Genomic DNA, 19,434 nt, shown 5'->3' with positions numbered 1-19,434 from the left:
AAACAGATAATATCTGTGAATCCTCCTTCTCCGCATTCTGTTCCTCCTCTAAATCCGAGGGTGTTCAGTGGCTCCCAAGTGGCACAGCGGTCTAAGGCACTGCATCTCAGTGCTAGAGGCATCACTACAGACCCTGGTTTGATTCCAGGCTGGGAGTCCCATAGGGTGGTGCACAATGGGCACAGCATTGTTTGGTTTTGGCTGGTGTAGGCTGTCATTATAAATAAGAACTTGTTCTTAACTGACTTGCCTGGTTAAATAAAAAATGTAATTCAGGACATCACTGCATTTAGGGAATATATTCTTTCTGCCCTTCATTTCCACTAGTTCCATTTAGGCTAACAGGTTTGTCGTTTTGCAGACTACACCTTGATATCCCAGCAGGAGCCTACAAAAGATGGGCCCTGTCTTCAAATTGTACCTACATGGTAGCTGGAAACGCTCTTATCCAGAGCAGACGCTCTGGAGAAGAGCATCTGCTAAATGACTAAAATGTAAAAAAATGTAAATGTGTCAGTAAAACTGGATTGATCATGCGTTATAAAAACTGGTCAATTCTTAAATACCAGCATACGACTGGGGAAAATGAACTTGAACGCCCCTCCAACTAGTAATTACTAGTGGGAAACTTGTCTATCATCTCTGAACTCTGAAATCACATACTAAGGAAATTACCTTGATAACAGCATTTTCTGCAGTTAAATGCAACTACAAAACATTATTCCTAAAAGACAATCTATTAATGTGGATTTTTAACTCTTAATTTGTTAATGAGCATAATAGCTGTACTTTTAGTTTATGGTTGACGCAGCTTGTTTGCCATTAGCCAATCGTAGTTCTCTATGAGTTTAAAGCACGTGAACGCACACAACTTGTTTACAATATTGTTTTCAGAGCCTCTCACTTGTTTTGAGCAAAAGCACTACGATCTGCGTTATAGAGCAATTGAAATGTAAAGGTAATTTCCATTTGAGCCAACATATGCAGCATTTACCGTGAATGCAGTCTCTGCGAATGCAGGAACATCGCCTTTAAATTTCAATCACGCTATAGCGTGGATCTTCCGCGATACGGATTGAATCTAGGCCTAAATTTTATCTGCAGTTATGTCACAGATGTGACTTATTTGCATGTCAATAAAACATGCCTTGCTATTGGACAATTGTCTTGTCATGAGATTGGAGCAGTGTGTATTTAACAAATAGATGTTAAGTCTCCTATAGATGGGACTTTGAGTGGTTCTGGACCGGTTCCGACCAATGTTTCTTTGTACAGCGTGCTCTGTGAACAGTGCAACATCAATTGCTTTAGACTCCCGAAAGCTCTGGTTGTCCCGATTCATTTGCGCTATTGCAAGCGCAGCTGTGAGGTTCACAGACACTGGAAATTGTCTATTTGCATAGGGAGCAACGCGTCACATGTTCTGGCCTATCCAGACAAAGGAATGGTTTTCTATGACTGTGAACCTCATATCTGTGCTATGGGAGAGTCTAGCGGATTCAAAATAGCAGTTTCATCTAGCTGTGATGTTCTCAGATGAATCTATAGCCCTCAACAGGAAATAATATAACACTATTTTGTAGAATTGATTATTTTGCACAAAAGTCTTTGTCGTCAGTTATATGAAATGGTGCCAATATTGTACTGTCACTAAGAATGATCATATTTATTGTACAGTTATAAGAAAGGTGAAATCGTATAGTAAGTGGTCTATAATTTGATTATTACTATGTTTAGAAAGCATTTCAGTCATTTCAAACCCTATTGCCCCACTTTTGTTGAATAGGAAAAAAATCAGATATGATTTTTCATATTTTCATAATATTTTTACTTTGTACTTGAGCTTGTGTCCTCAAAAGTGAGTACACCTCAGCAATTTATAACTATTTTTATCAGAACAGTGAGTTCCAGAAATGTCTAAAACTATGCACCATTATCAGTTATTGTGTATGGCCATCTCATGAAAAATAATTACTTTTGGGCATGTCTATTTAGGCGGAAAATCTACATTTTGCCCTAACATTCAATTAAGTAACTATCCAGTGAAAATCTCACTTTTTAAAGTTCATACCCAAATAATGTTCTTGACTCATCTTATACTTGTATTTGTGGCCAAAGTATAAATTGGAGAAAAACATCTTCAAAAACCCTACCTCAAACTTGTATCTCAAACATATAATTTAAAAAATGCTTGCTATTTCCTCATAGAGTATGATGTCATACTCCTGAGGAGGATGAGATGGACAATCAGCGGTCTACTCGCATTATATTTTCAATGACTGGTATGTGCCCACACCTTTCTGTTGTTGGGGTGCACCCGTACCATTCCAACACAGAAAAGCTTTTTTTTTACATAAGTAATTACTGTTTTTTGTAAGGAAAAATATTTCACTCATATTGCAATTTATTATAGGTCATATTTCATAGATATCTGGAAACACTGGATGCCATGATCTGTTTCACCTGTCCTTGTGCTTGTCTCCAAACCCCCTCCAGGTGTCGCCAATCTTCCCCGTTATACCTGTGTTTTCTGTCTGTCTGTGCCAGTTCGTTTTGTTCATCAAACCTACCAGCGCTTTCCCCCCTTTTCCTGTCTTGCCTATTGTTCCTGTTTTCCCCAATTTTGACCTTTTCTGCCTGCCCTGAGCCTGCCTGTCATCCTGTACCTTGGCCCCACTACTCTGGATTATCGAACCCTGCCTGCCTTGACCTGTCATTTGCCTGCCCCTGTTGCTGTAATAAACATTGTTACTTCAACACAGTCTGTATTTGCGTCTTACCTGAAACGTGATAGGACTGTTACTTTAACCCCATTTCATTTTGTGTTCAAGGTGGCTGCCCACGGGAGGTGATGCAGTCCAGAGGCATGGTGGATTCTTGGTTTCCAGAGCTCGTTCGCTACTGTGTTTGGTGAAAGCATGGCTTATGGAGCTTGTAAGCTGAAATGTGAGAAAAAAATGGATGTGTGCATCCTGGGCTGCACCACTTCCTGTGCCCCTTTTGGTTTCTTTGTTTTGTGTTAGTTTTAAGTGTAGCAGATGGGAATATTTGAAACTCACTCCTCAGTCTGAAGGATCACCACTTGCGCTATTAAATTCAGTAGCGTGACCTGTTAAAACCCTTCAGGATGGTGGTCACGTGTGTTTGCGAGGCAGAAGTTCAAGTCTCGATATGAACTGGATTGGGAGGGAGCACTATGTCTAAGCAAGCAGCATGACGTCCTTTACAATGGTGCCATGACCCGGATTTGAAGGTGCAACTTTCACTCAGCACAACAATGGGGACGGCCATGGAAGAGGCTCTCCGCAGTCTGCAGCATCTCGAACACCCCCGAGAGATGTTGCAGCGGAGGATACTCCAGAGCCAGTCTACCCAGCGAGCCAGCGCAACAGCCCATTCAGCAACCCACTCAGGTCAGCGGTGCGCGTCTATCCCTCCTGGAGAAATACGACGGTATACCATCCAAATGCCGTGGCTTCCTCCTTCAGTGCTCCCTCTATTTTTCACACCAGTTGGGAGTCCCCATCACCAAGAGGTCTAAGGTTGCCACAGCTATTTCTCTTCTGACCGGGCGACATTGGAATGGGCTACGGCCCTCTGGGAGAGAGGCGAGGAGGAGCTAGATTCTTATGAGGGGTTCATGGCTCTGTTTAAATGCATTTTCGCTCATCCCACGGAGGGCAGAGAGGGAGGTGAGTGTCTGCTTCAGCTACAGCAGGGGAATCAGACGGCTGTTGAGTATGCGCTCAGCTTCCGGACAGTAGCAGCTTCCAGTGGATGGAATGAGCCAGCGCTTCACACGCTATTTAGAAGAAGTCTGCGCGAGGAGGTCCAGACGGAACTGGCCTGTCATGACAATAACCTCACCCTGGACTCACTCATTGCGATGGCCATCCATCTGAATAACCTTCTTCCGGGAACGTCGGCATTCTCATTGCTTCTTTCCCTCCGACGAGCACTCGGGATCAGAGCCTGAACCCATGGAGATAGGAGTCACACGCCTTTCCGCGGCAGAACGACGCAGACGGATACAGCTGGGGCTATGTCTGTACTGTGGGAAAGGAGGGCACAAGCTCCAGCGGTGTCCAGTACTTCAGAATCTGGGATCCACTAGAGCAGAGGTACGGTCACGTGATGTTCCATCCCCTGGACCAGGAGTGAGTATTCCAGATTCAGCTCTTTCTGCTAGACTCTTCATGGTGTCCATCACTCTGGCTGACTGTCCCTGATGTACAGTGTCTACAGCTTTAGTGGATTCCGGCGCCGCAGGGAACTTTATGGATCAGACCCTTGCCTCCTCCCTCAACAATACCATCTACCTGCTCTCCTCTTCTTTACCGGTTCAAAGTCTCGACTGTCAGCCATTAGGATCTGGAATCATCACACATATCACACAACCACTCACCCTCATGATGGAGTCCAATCACCAGGAGAACATCCCCTTCATCACCAGTGCACCAGTTCACAAAATCATCCTCGGCCTCACTTGTCTCCAACGCCATGGCCCTACCATCTCATGGTCGAGGATGAGAATCAGACTGGTCACCTGAATGCCGGAGGACCTGCTTCCCTGTCCCCTGTGTTTCCACGTCAGTTGAGAGTCCTGTGGTTGCCCTTCAACCCAACATCCCAGAGGAATACCAGGACCTAAGGGAGGTATTCTCCAAGACCCGCGCTACCTGTCTCCCTCCTCATCGCCCCTGGGACTGTGCCATCGACTTGTTTTCCGGGTGCTACACCTTGTCGCAGATGCATCTACCCTCTGTCTGTAGCTGAGACCCAGGCCATGGAGGTTTACATTCAAGAGGCCCTCCAACAGGGTTTCATCCACACATCCACATCCCTGCGTTGGCTGGTTTCTTCCTCATGGCCAAGAAGGAGGGAGGATTATGCCCTTATATCGATTATCGAGGACTCAATGACATCAACACAAAGTATCGGTACCCTCTCCCGTTGGTGCCACCGAGCATCTCCGCGGGGCCGAATTCTTCACCAAACTGGACCTGCGGAGTGCCTACAATCACATCCACATCCGGGAGGGGGATGAGTGTAAGACGGCATTCAGCACGATGTCTAGACACTACAAGTACTCGGTTATGTCCTTTGGCTTAGCCAATGCTCCGTCAGTGTTTCAGGAATTCGTCAACAAGATGTTCAGGGACATGCTCGGACATCAGGTGATTGTATACATCGATTACATCCTGATCTTCTCGACCAACCTGGAAGATCACATCACCCACGTGATGTTTGTCAAGGCAGAGAAGTGCCAATTCCATCAGAGGGCTGTATCCTTCTTGGTTTACCAAATCAGCCCGCAGGGAATGAAGATGCAGGATAAGAAGGTAGATGCAGTGAGGTCATGGTCAGTCCCATCCACCATCCAGGAGTTACAATGGTTTTTGGGGTTTGACAACTTCTAGCGCCTCTTCATCAGGAACTTCAGTGCCGTCGCCGCCCCACTCACCTCCCTCTTCAAGGGCGGGCCTCATAGGTTGGTGTGGTCTCCAGCAGCCGACGAGGCCTTTTGTCTCCTCAAGGGGCATTTCACCTCTGCCCCTTGCTAAAACACCCAGATCCCATGCTACCTTTTGTGGTTGAGGTAGACGCATCTGAGGTGGGCGTGGGGGCAGTTTTGTCACAAAGACAGGGTAACCGATTGAAATTGTATCCTTGTGCTTTTTTTCTCCAAGAAACTGTCCTCCGCAGAGAGGAATTACGACATCGCCGATTGGGAGCTCCTGGTGGTGAAGTTGGCATTAGAGGAGTGGAGACACTGGCTGGAGGGCGCCAAGGAACCATTTGTCATCCTCACTGACCATCGGAAACCTAGAGTACATCCGGACAGCAAGGAGACTGAATCTGCGCCAAGACAGGTGGGCACTTCTCTTCACCAAGTTTGACTTCATGCTGACCTATCGCCCAGGTTCTAAGAACATCAAGGCCATTGCCCTGCCCCATATCTATGATTCGGGAGAGGTTCCTGTCCAGAGGGAACCCATAATCCCATCCTCCCGAGTCATGGGTCCAGTGGTTTGGGACTTAGATGTGGACATCCGCCAGGCTCTAGAGAGGGAGCTCGCACCCAGGAATTGTCCTCCTGAGCGCATCTACGTTCCCACAGGGATAAGGGATCGGCTGCTGACATGGGCACACACAGCTGTCATCACTGGACATCCAGGTATTTCTCGCACCATCCACTCCATCGCTGAGAAGTACAGGTGGCCCACCTTGGTGCAGGATGTCACTCAGTATGTCAACTCCTGTTCCATATGTGCTCAAACCAAGTCCCCCCGGAATGCTCCAGCAGGGAAGCTCCTGCCGCTTCCCGTGCCTCAGCGACCTTGGTCACATCTATCCATTGACTTTGTAACTGATCTTCCTCCCCTCTGATGGTTTCACCACCATTCTGGTGGTAGTGGATAGATTTTCCAAGTCATGTTGCTTCCTGGTGTCCTCATTTGCTCTCCAGGTTGCTGAGGCACTCTTCCAGCAGGTCATCCGGCATTATGGCCTTCCGGAAGGCATCGTCTCTGACCGTAGCCCCCAACTCACATAATGAGTATGGAGGGCCTTCATGGAGAAGCTCGGTGTCACGGTCAGCCTAACTTCCGGATATCGGCCTCAGTCCATCGGGCAGGTGGAGAGGATGAACCAGGAGCTGGGGAGGTTCCTGAGATGTCATTGTCAGGACCGGCAGGGTGAGTGGGCATGATATCCTTCCCTGGGCAGAGTACGCCCAGAACTCCCTACGTCACTCCTCCACTGGGTTGACCCCCTTCGAATGTGTTTTGGGTTTCCAGCCGGCCCTTGCCCCATGGCCCCCGAGCCAGAGTGCGGCACCTGTGGTAGATGAGTGGTTCCGGCGCATGGAGGAGGTGTGGTGCAAAGCACACGTGAGACTCCAGCGCGCCGTCCATCGTCAGAAGGAACAGGCAGACTGCCACCGCAGTGAGACCCCTGTGTTCCATCCTGGGGACCGCATCTGGCTCTCTACCAGGAACCTCCCACTCTGCCTGCCCAGCAAGAAACTTAGCGCCCGGTTTGCGGGGCCGTTCAAGGTTCTCCGGAGGGTCAACGAGGTGACGTACAGGTTACAACTACCCAGTCACTATTGTATCTTACCCTCTTTTCATGTCTCCCTTTTCAGGCCGGTGGTCCCTCGTCCCCTAGCTGATACTGTCCCCTACAACACACCTCCACCCCCCCTCCCCAGACATCGAGGGGGGCCCAGCGTACGCTGTCAGAGCCCTACTGGACTCCCGATGTCGTGGGGTTCGGCTCCAGTATCTGGTGGACTGGGAGGGGTATGCCCAGAGGAGCGATGTTGGGTTCTGGTGGAGGACATTCTGGACCCCAACATCATCCGTGATTTCCACTTTCGCCGCCCGGACTGACCCGCTCCTCGAGGTCGTCCCTCTGGTTGGTGTCATCCTGCGGCTGGAGCTGCGCGTCAGAGGGTGGGTACTGTCACATCTTCTGCTCCTCCCCTCCGGCGTACGACGTCACTGGAATACTAACCACCAGTCCTGGGATTCATCATTACACACACCTGTTAATCATTATGATTCAAACCTGGACTTCATTACCTTCATCGTTACCTACCCTTTATATGTCACTCTCTTATGTTCACTCACCAGTTGGTTTTATTCTTGTGTAGCCACATGGAATTGTCTCATTCCAGGTTTTGGTTTATTAAATGTTTCACCTGCTTCCAAAATCACAGCTCCGTTATTACAATGATACAACTTAAACAAGTTGTAAATGCAACAAGTGCTGATATTGTGTCATATAATAGCACTAATAGCTTTCCAAGAAAATAGAATCTGAGACATAATTGGTGCAATAAATGTTGACTAATTATTTATGGAAATAAATGACCTAAAAATAGGGTTTTGTAAATCCTGGTGGATTGTAGTATGACATTGAAATATCTGAAAACAAATGTAGTCAGTCATAATAGAACTTCCAAAACAGCATTCAGTGGAACAGAATAAAATGTGCAGCGCAATAAACAGCAATTAGCTAACATACAAAAGATTACAATTAAAAGCACAGACAGCAAGCTACCAGTTATCATTAATTAAAAAAACATTTAATTGTACTGCAGTTTTATTGCAGTTTAATGGCAGTGTATTTTTGTAATGGTATTATTGTACATATTTATTTAATGCTGGCAGCCTATAACAAATATTATGGAAGCGATTGTGCACTTTTCAATTGGGTGGACTGCAACTACAAAAGACACTGCCATACCGCGTAGTAAAAGCAAAAGCATTTATAGTATCGGAGATTCTCTAAATTAGGGACCATCTCTGATAGCTATAGGACCACAAAGACTGTCAAATGTAATCCTTTAATGATAGAGCAAATACCCATGACATGTGGGGTGAAATATATCACATTTATTAGTAAAAAAATGGTATTTCAACAGCTGCTGAATTAAAAACCTCAAATGGCGCTACTCCTGAAAAGGTTCATCGGGACGGATAAGCTGAAGTGGACTCAGCCCGGGTACCATTAGCCGGAGCCCAGAGTAATATGATTCTGCCGGACTCGGGAGTCCAAATACATGCCGAGTCTTATGTGCAATGGGTGCATGGCCCACAAACACTCTACCCATGTTTTTATAGATGTCTATTAATTGAGTAGCATTTAGATAACTGGTCAGTAGTTCAATCAGATTTCAACCAAAAACCAGATATCAACCAAAATAAGGCATATTTTTCATGACGTCTTTTTGATGTCATGAAAAACACCTCTTAAAACCTCTTAAAGATCTCTACAGATCGGTGTCCCACCCTCAGTTGACGGTTGAGCTAATGTTCGCTAATGCGATTACCATGACTTATTAAGTAACAAGAAAATTTCCCAGGACATAGACTTATCTGATATTGGCAGAAAGCTTACTATTTTGTTAATGTAACTGCACTGTCCAATTTACAGTAGCTATTTCAGTGAAATTATACCATGCTATTGTTTGAGGAGAGTGCACAGTTATGAACTTAAAGTTATTAATAAACATTTTAGGCACATTTGGGCAGTCTTGATACATAATGTTGAACAGAAATGCAATGGTTCATTGTATCAGTCTAAAACTTTGCTCATACACTGCTGCCATTTACTGGCCAAAATCTAAATTGCGCCTGGGCTGGAATAATACATTATGGCCTTTCTCTTGCATTTCAAAGATGATGGTACAAAAAAATACAAAAAAGGCATGTTTTTTCATTGTATTATCTTTTACCAGATCTAATATGTTATATTCTCCTACATTCATTTCACATTTCCACAAACTTCAAAGTGTTTCTTTTCAAATGGTACCAAGAATATGTATATCCTTGCTTCAGGTCCTGAACTACAGGCAGTTAGATTTGGGTATGTCATTTAAGGCGAAAATTTAAAAAAGGGCCGGATCCTTCTGCCTTTGATCTGGTTATAAGACGTTCTGACCAGATTTCAACCAGTAAATTACATCTTTATCGCATCGTATACCCACTGGATTGTGATCAAAACCATTTTTCTTTGGGTGATTGGGGGTGGGGTTCTAAAACTCAATCATATCACACAATTTTAGCATTTATAAAATGTTTTTTTTTTTTTATATTCAGACTATTGCAAAAATATGTGAAACTTCACAAATGATCCAATGGATTATGATCATTTGCTGATTAAAAAGTATAGATGCAAAAACATAATTTGTTCCATGGCTCAGGCAGCCAAGTTTAGCGAGAGACAGAAGAGGAAGTGAGACACCCCACTCATGTTTTTTTTCTGGTTCAATGAAAGTCAATGAACTAAGTAGACCAGACCAAGCTGCTATTGCATCGGTATCTATGGGTATCCGTTAAGTAGACTGGAACTGACCCAAAAAAACGATACCGATAACCGCTATAAAACATTTTTTAAAGCATTTTTAAGCATTCTAGTACAGTTAAATAGTTAACACACACACACGGACGCAGCGGTCTAAGGCACTGCATCTCAGTGCAAGAGGCATCATTACAGTCCCTGGTTCGAATCCAGGCTTTATCACATCCAGCCGTGATTGGGAATCCCATAGGACGTCGCACAATTGGCCCAGCGTCATCCGAGTTTGGCCAGGGTAGGCCGTCATTGTAATTAAGAATTTGTTCGATGGGCTCGTCCCGTATACGCCTGAAAAGCATAACGAAATGTTATATATATATTTTTTCAAATATAGGACTATGTTATATCGTTTTATAGATACACCTCTCCTGAATCGAACCACGTTGTCCGATTTCAAAAAGGCTTTACAGCAAAAGCAAAACATTAGATTATGTTAGAGGAGTATATCGTAAAAGTAGCCACATAGCCATTTTCCGACCAACCACATGCATCACAAATAACCAAAAATCAGCTAAATGCAGCACTAACCTTTGACAAACTTCATCAGATGACACTCCTAGGACATCATGTTACACAATACATGCATTCTTTTGTTCTATAAAGTTCATATTTATATATAAAAACAGCATTTTACATCGGCGCGTAACGTTGACTAACTATTTTCCCTCAAATGCATGCGGTGAAACAGCGCTACAATTTACTAAATTACTATTCGAAAACATTTTTAAAATGTAATATTGTCATTCTAAGATTTATAGATGAATATCTCTTGAAACCACCTGTAATGCCAGATTTAAAAATAACTTTACTGGGTAATCACACTTTGCGATAAAAGGGGATGCGATACTCAGAACAATAGGCTAGCAATAGCAATAGGCTAGCCATCTTGGAACAATCGCATATCAAATCTAGTCTTGTATTTTATTGTCAAAAATCCCTTACCTTTGATTATCTTCATCAGAAAGCACTTCTAGGTATCCCAGGTCCACAACAAATGTATTTTCGTTCGAAAAAATGTATCCTTTATGTTCCAATAGCTTGTTGTTGTTAGTGCGTTCTGAAGGCTGCTCCAAAAGCTCCGTCGGCCGCGGGACTACTCTTTCGAAAAAATGCGTTGTATAACATAAATCTTTCGGGCCTTTTTCAACCAGAGCTCTAATAAGATTCAAGGGAGACGATTGCATTGTCATTCAAAACGTTTCGAAAGGGGAGGGTAGCCCGGGGCGCCGGCGTCATAATGGTGATGGCCCTCTCCGTGTGACCACGTTCCACAGCGTGTCATTCAGTCAGTTTTCAACGTAAGAGACTCAAACCACTTTGTGAAGACTGGGGACATCTAGTGGAAGCAATAGGAAGTGCTCAATGAACCATTTCTCACTGTGTGATTTCTAGGCAACGAGATGAAGTTGACTCCGCAATTCAGAATTCCACTTCCTGTTTCGATCGGTCTCGGGGTTTTGACTGCCATATGAGTTCTGTTATACTCACAGACACCATTCAAACAGTTTTAGAAACTTTAGGGTATTTTCTATCCACAAGTATTAATTATATGCATATCCTAGCTTCTGAGTTTGAGTAGGAGGCCGTTTAAAATGGGCACGATTTTTTTTCAAAAATCGCTGTAGCGTCCCCTATCCTAGGCGACCGTCAAGAGGTTAACTGACTTTCCTAGTTAAAGGTGATACTTTCTTAAACGGCAACACATGACTGATGTGAAATACTGAACATCCCTTAAAGATGGGTATTTTCTATACATTGTTAATGTGGAGTCGTGCCTCCTGTATACTGGAACCCACAGGACATGGTTTAAGACGGAGATGAACTAATATCTTTAAGAGAATGTTTTAAAAGGGAATTAGTTGCGATTGTCAATATTTGGTTGAGACAAATTCTCAGCAAGGCTGGCCAACTGACTAATACATGAAATGTCTTTGTTCCCATCTACTGCTTGGCTGTCATTGTAGATAATAATTTTCTTAACTGACTTGCCTAGTTAAATAAATACTTTCGTCTCTAGCGGCACTGTGTGTCCCTTGGTGATGAACTGGTGTCTGTACCCAACGTTGTGAAGTACCTTGGCGCAAACCTGGCATCTGTGCACAGCTCTGAGGAGGATCAGTTTCTACAGGAGTTGGTCTTGGTCAAGACTGTTGGTTTCCCTCCTACCTGGATTGGCGGATTTTATTCTGTTAAAGTGGGACTATTAAGCACAGTGTTATATAAAGCCATTATTGCAAGGAACTCCGTTCCGTCTCATATTGCTCAAGTGAACAGCAAACCTGGTTTAAAAAAAAAAAAAATGTGAGGTGTGGCATGTAGGCTACCTGTAATTTGTTTATGTAGTTCTGTCTGAGTTGTGTATAATGTCATTTTGTGTGGACCCCAGGAAGAGTAGCTGCTGCTTTTTTTAACAGCTACTGTAATGGGTTCCCAAATATAATGAGTACCCAGGCGACAGGTAGCCTAGCCGTTAAGACCATGGGGCCAATAAAGGCACGGCTGCTAGTTTGAATCTCAGAGCTTACTGAGTGAAATCTGACGTGCCCTTGAGCAACGCCATTAACCTAATTGATCCTTTAAGTCATTCTAGATAAATATATTTAAGTAATTTAGCAGATTCAACTGTCAACTTCAGTAGGAGGCTTTTATACACATGTAAAACGGTTCTAGTTAAGTATAAATTCGATCAAAGTAATCTATTCCAGACAGTCTTCTTGTAAACATGTGTATGGGGTTTCTAGCTTCAACAGTTGTAGGCTAGTTATGGTCTTTGAAATGCATTGGGATGATTGCAGATGTGAGGATTAAGCTCCACGTTGTTCTTTACACAAGCAACCGTCACAGTCGGTGGGTTTTGTGGTAGCTTTAACTGTTTTGTTGTTTCAGGTGGTAGAGGAAGGACTACATTTAGTTTTTATTATGAAACCCCACTTTCCCCCCTCAGGACAGGCAGTGGTTCTGGAGCGATGGCTCCGACTTTGATCACCAGAACTGGGCAAAAGGAAGGCCCGCGATGCTGGTGCCAGAGAGACTTGTATTCACATCAACTTTGGAGGTACATTCACTGATCCAGTCATCAAATTAAACTTTATTCCCAGTTCATTTAACAAATGAATCTCATGTAGACTTTCCTACTGTTGTGTGTCTGTGTACAGCTGAATATTTCCGTTCTGTGTTTCGTCTTCAGGTCAAAAGCGCTGGAACAATGCTTTATGTGGAAGGAGCTTGCCCTCGGTGTGCTCCCTGAGACTCCTGCCGCTTCGCCAGACTATACATTAAAAGCAGCAATGCTATTCCGTAGTGTCTGAATCCTAAATACTTCATGGTAAAGTCAAATACTTTGTTGCTGCTAAATTAAGTTTCAGTTACTACACAAATGTTGAGGAATTGTTTGCAGCCAATAAAATGTGTACACTATTTTGTCTCACGAGTTATTGAACATGAATGATACGTTGTAGTTAGTACTCTTTCTTACTGGTCCTCTGTGGGACTCAAACCCACAACCCTAATGTTGCAAGTGCCATGCTCAACTGTGCCACCATGCATATAACTGTCATTGTGCCTAACTTTTTGTAAATGTACACCTGTGAAATGACGCAGTATGTTTAGGATACTGGAGGTTCAAAAGACATGTTTAACCTGTCATGATGTTCTTTAGTTTATAAAATGTTTGTTTCTTAAGTTGTGTTTTAAAGAACTGAGAAGGTCATTATGCCGGTCTTTTGTCACCACTCTAAAAAGAGGTGGTTTTAATTCACCTAGGCAAGTCCACTTGTTTACAATGACAACGGATGGCGCTACGCCAATTGTGCGCTGCCCTACGGGACTCAATCACAGCTGAATGTGCTACAGCCTGGAGTCGAGCCAGGTACTGTAGTGACGCCTCTTGCACTGAGATGCAGTGCCTTTAACTGCTACGCCACTCAGGCGCAGGTTCCTGGAGTATCCTTTAGGGTTTCTTCAGATTGTAACTAGGGGGAACCCCTATGTTCAGAAAACCCCTTGTAAGTGATACTTGAAGAAAAAATGTAATCATGAGGAGAAATGCCAGCAGAGCTTCAAGTCCAATGTTTTATATCTAGGGTGTTGCTGTTCTCGATCCATAGCCAGAATGCTCACCATGCACTGCAACACAGGATTCCAGTTATATTCATCAGCGGTGTAGGGAGGTTAAAATCTGAACCCTGAACATTTTTATTATACAGATTAACAAAACAAGCACACGACAGAACTCATACCTTGGTTTTTGTGGTGACAGAACTTTTGCTAAAAGTTCTCATACCGTCTCCAAAATGTAGAGGCCTATAGGGTATTCATTGAAGAGGTAAGGGAGGATGTTAAATGTGATCTGCATAACATACCAATTGACATGCCTCATCTGTATACCTGCAGACAATTGAGCAGTTCAGTCTTCTGCACGCAATACAGCTAACATTATCTTACCTCTTGATTATCCATTGAATTGTGAATATTTTCTGTTTAAGATTGACACATAGGAAAATAAATGGTATCATACAAGGGACAAACCTCACCTTGATCTTATCATTTTTCAGTTAAGCACCTGCTCCTACTGTCCTTTCAAATCGAAATGTTTGTTGGGCAGGTAGGTTCCTGCAAGAACCCCCCACCAGCTAAGGAGGTTCCATGATGAACCCCACCTTCTATGGGGTTCTTGGAAGAACCTTTTTTGGGGGCATTTTCAGTGCCAAGAATCGTAAGTTTCTTCAAAGAACTGCGGCCCTTAGAACTCCAGATGAACCCCGCATTTTTAGTGTACTCTGACTAGGATTCAAAAGGCACTCACACATCTCTTTGTTGCAGGTGCATGGTTTTAGTTGAATGAGATGAGGAAGAACACCGTACACTGTTCATGCTAGTCTCACTGCTCTAAAGCTGTACGTATCGGCCTCGTCAGAGCTTTCAGTGTTCACAACCTGCACCTCTATGTAGACATTGCTCCAACCACATCCGTTCAATGCATTCAATGGGGTTGGAGTGTGAGAGAAAATATGTGTTACCAAAAGTAACAATGTGCGTTTCATGAGTATTCTAATAAAGTGTGTACATAACGTGTCAAACAAGACTAAAATCGCACAGAGGACATAGACCTATCAAGTAAGTTTCCGTACAAGAATAAAACATGAGTAGACTAAAGTGGCAGGATTAATTCATGTTCACATTTACAACGTAAATAGGCATTTCATCATTAAGACCTTTTGGGAATAATGAGGGTGAAAATCCCTAAACATTCTTCAAAAGACACTGATATGATCCCACCATCAATAGACACGGACATGACCCCACCATCAAAAGACAATATGGCGGTTGTTTTGCTTTTCACACAAGCCTCACAAGACTCGTCTGAAGGTAGACCAGTTTAAAAAATGAATAGACGTATACAGTTTATTAGGTACAGCCATCTAGTACTGGGTTGGACCCCCCCATTGCCTTGAGAAAAGCCTGAATTCTTCAGGGCTTGGAAACATTGCTCAATTGGTATCAAGGGACTTAACGTGTACCAGGGAAACATTATTACACCTCCGCCACCAGCCTGTACCGTTGACACCAGGCAGGATGTGGCCGTGGGCTGATGCTGCTTACACCAAATCCTGACTCTGCCATCAGTATGACGCAACAGGAACCGGGATTCATCGGGCCAGGCAATGTTTTCCACTCCTCAATTGTCCAGTTTGCATAATACCTGACATTCTCTTTCGACCTTTCATCAACGAACTGTTTTCGCCCTAAAGAACTGCCACTGACTGGATGTTTTTTGTTTGTCGAACCATTCCCGTTGCTGACAGTTGTATAAATAAATAAATAAAAATAGAGCACGCAACCATGCAATCTCCATAGACATACATTGGCAGTAGAATTGCCTTACAGAAGAGCTCAGTGACCTTCAATGTGGCACCTTCATAGGAAACCACCTTTTCAACAAGTCAGTTTGTAAAAAGTCTGCCAGGAGAACACCAACTGCCCGAATGCATAGTGCCAACTGTAAAGTTCGGTGGAGGAGAAATAATGGTCTGGTGCTGTTCATGGTTCGGGCTGAATGGAAGCACATCACCGCAGCAATGTTTCAACATCTAGTGCAAAGCCTTCCCAGAAGAGTGGAGGCTGTTATAGCAAAAGGGGACCAACGCCATGATTTTGGAATGAGATGTTTGACGGGAAGGTGTCCACATACTTTGTCATGTGGTGTGTTTAAATTTTATATCTTAACTAGTTAGCAAATTATAGGCTGAACATTTACTTACCCCCCTGAAGTTATTAATTTCCCTTCTCGGATGTCCTGTTCACCTAGGGCAATGATGTGAATCACCCAAGCATTCTAGCTAGCTAATACTGTACTAACCATGTTCATGTCTGTCAAGTTTTCTCCAAATATTGGCATGAAGTACCCTAACCATTAATAGATTATAGTCTGTCCCTAAAAGATCAGATGGCAGCAAATGTAACAAAACCAGGAGATATGAATCATCTTTCATCAAGTCACCCTACAAGTTCTAATACAACATTTACTCATGTAAAGATGAAGAGAATGTACTTTATTTTTTCAGGATGATATAATGCATGAAGCAAACAATGGAATGATTTAGTGTAATGTGAAGATGTAGACTCAGTAAAGGGATCTTTTATCCCTCTGTGGCCTGGAACAATTCTTCAGCCTCAGAGTAGCATGGTTCTGATTGTGGACTCTGTTGAACGCCTGTATATATTGGAATGACATTTGGATGTCTATGGAGGACCAAAGCTGCCATAATTAGAATTAAAATATATAAAGAGAAAGCCACACAAAGGAAATACTGACAGATATGATTCCACAGTCCAAGTCCTCCAATCAGAGTGAGAATGCTAATATTTGTAAACTCTTTCAGTTGTGTTCTGTGGGTATCACTGAGTAGGCTGATGCCCCATATCATGGACCCAAGAGCCATTAAAAAGGCCTTGCATGGGCACATGACTAAACCCCCCAACCCCCTTCTCAGCTGTCCATCTTTCTGATTTCCACCAATCAGAGTGGATGTCAGAGTGATTAGTAGAGTGCTGAGTACCAGGCAGTTAGCAAGTTTGGTAGACTGGTAGACTACTAATGACCATCACCAGCATCAGAGCTTGGAGAAGCCTAATTACTAAATGGTCACATGGAATTTGACTGCCTTATTGTCCTGTAACCGCCGGTGTGGTGGTAATACAGTCACCATAACAGTCCTACCCGTTCCTCCATTTCCCAGAAATGGACTGGTTCAGATAAATTGTTCAGCATATGACACCAACAATAAAGTAAGTAAATCAACAGTTTAATCTCTGGATTCCTTCATGTATTTATATGGAATGTGAATCAGTTCCTGTAGTACAGTAAAGACAACTGTCAGTCTTCTACATCTTAGTTCCAACGCCTTTCATCTACAATTACAGACAAAAAAAAGAAACACACATCAAGAATCAGCTGCAAAGTAGTAACATTTAGTGAATGAGTATGTATATACATACACCTTGCTGCAACAGTTGCTAGCAGTTGATAGCAGTGCCTGGAGGAGTTTATACGGAATAGGGTTCCATTTCAGATCCAACCTAGGTATTTCCCGGCTAAATATTGAAGTTCTGCTACTTGTTTAAAAAGGCCTATGCAGTCAAAATTCAGTTTCTGTCTTTTGTATAACAGCTGATGAAACTAAGACTGAAAGTGAGGGTAAATTGTATCAGTGTTGTTTCCTGACAGTTGCTAGACAATCCAATCATACATCCAGTTGAATGATCCAACCATCATATCAGAATACCTCAGTCCAGCATCTAGACACCAATATACATCTGGAACTAGAGGTGTGGCAGGTAGCCTAGCAGTTAGAGCATTGGGCCAGTAGTTCAAATCAGTGAGCTGACAAGTTGATATATCCATCTATGTGCCCTTCAGCAAGGCACAACCTTAATTTCGCCAGTGTCAAGGTTGATAATGGCTGACCTCTCAGAGGGTGTCCCATGGAGAACTGGTTATGAATAGAAACATTTCCAATTCCCACCTGCGTATTAATACCTACGTGTGTGAAGTAGGACAGAGCAACACCAACAAATATTTTTATTAAAATGTTGGTGAGTAGGTGTGAGGTATGTCACGCTTACTTCCCAGAGCAAAAGCTGTGCTGACAAGCAGAATGGTCAAATTCGCCATGGTGATTGTCTCCTGAGAGAGAGAGAGAGATTAGTTGAGCATTTTAAAATCATCTGGAATTGCTGTGGGTACCAGAGGAGAGGTTAAGTAAACCCACTGTTAGGCACAAAACCTAAGCAACTGCCAAAGCAGTATTTTCTAAACCCAGTCCTGAGGACCCCAAGAACTGAGTATTGGCAACGCGGTGCTACAAGTCATCTGCCAAAACTCAGATATAATTTCTTCAACCACATACAATAGATTAGCCTGGCACACAGGAATATGTATCCTTCCCAAATGGCTCTTCATTCCTTATGTAGTGAACTACCTTTGACGAGGGCCTACAATGCACTACATAGGGAATGGGAACAATTATAGATATTGTCAGAGACTACCCATTTACTGCAAAGGTACAGATTAGTCTATGCTCTTAAATTCAGGGGGCCGCTCCACAAAATGTCACAACTATATAGAGCACTACGTTTGACAAGGGCCACATAACATTAAGGTAGCATTTGAGATGCAGATAGTCTATTAAATAACGATGCACTCTCACCTTCTGCACTCTTCCAAGGGATTCACTGGGTGTGTCTCTCTCTGTTCGTGAGTTATGGTCTACCTCTTCCTTTAAAGGACCCGTCACAGGTATGACTAGTTGCCTCATTAACCCAACGAGAGATCCTGTTGTCGGGCCATTAGTTAGTGGTGTAAAGTACTTAAGTACTACTTTAAAGTATTTCTACTTAAGTCATTTTTGGGGGGTATTTTTGACAACTTTCACTTAACTACATTCCTAAAGAAAATAATGTACTTTTTTCTCCAAACATTTTCCCTGACACCCAAAAGTACTCGTTACATTTTGAATGATTAGCAGGACAGAAAAATGGTCCAATTCACGCACTTATCAAATTAACGTCCATGGTCATCCCTGCTGCCTCTGACCTGGCAGACTCACTAAACACAAATGCTTTGTTTGTAAATTGTGACTGCGTGTTGGAGTATGCCCCTGGCTATCCGTAATTATAATTTAAAAAACAAGAAAATGGTGCCGTCTGGTTTGCTTATTGTAATTTGAAATGATTTATACTTTTGCTTTGATACTTAAGTATATTTGATCAATTACATTTAATGTTGATACTTCAGTATATTTAAAAACAATTTTAAACCTTTACTCAAGTAATATTTTACTGGGTGACTTTCACTTTTACTTGAGTCATTTTCTATTAAGGCATCTTCATAGGCAGTAAAGAGAGTAGTAGAGGAAGATGGCTCCAGTATCGAGGGATCCTGAGAGGCTCCCTGTGAGTATGCCGTTGCCAATAGAGAGTGATAGGAATAACATGTGTTTCAGTAAGGTTGGTTTCTTAGCATTCATAGCCATGGTTATCAACTGTACCGCAGAAATGGAACATAAA

This window comes from Salmo salar, chromosome ssa18, assembly GCF_905237065.1.
Source record: "Salmo salar chromosome ssa18, Ssal_v3.1, whole genome shotgun sequence".
NCBI classification, from domain to species: domain Eukaryota; kingdom Metazoa; phylum Chordata; class Actinopteri; order Salmoniformes; family Salmonidae; genus Salmo; species Salmo salar.
The sequence above is the reverse complement of the archived record's forward strand: the minus strand, read 5'-3'. Positions refer to the sequence as shown.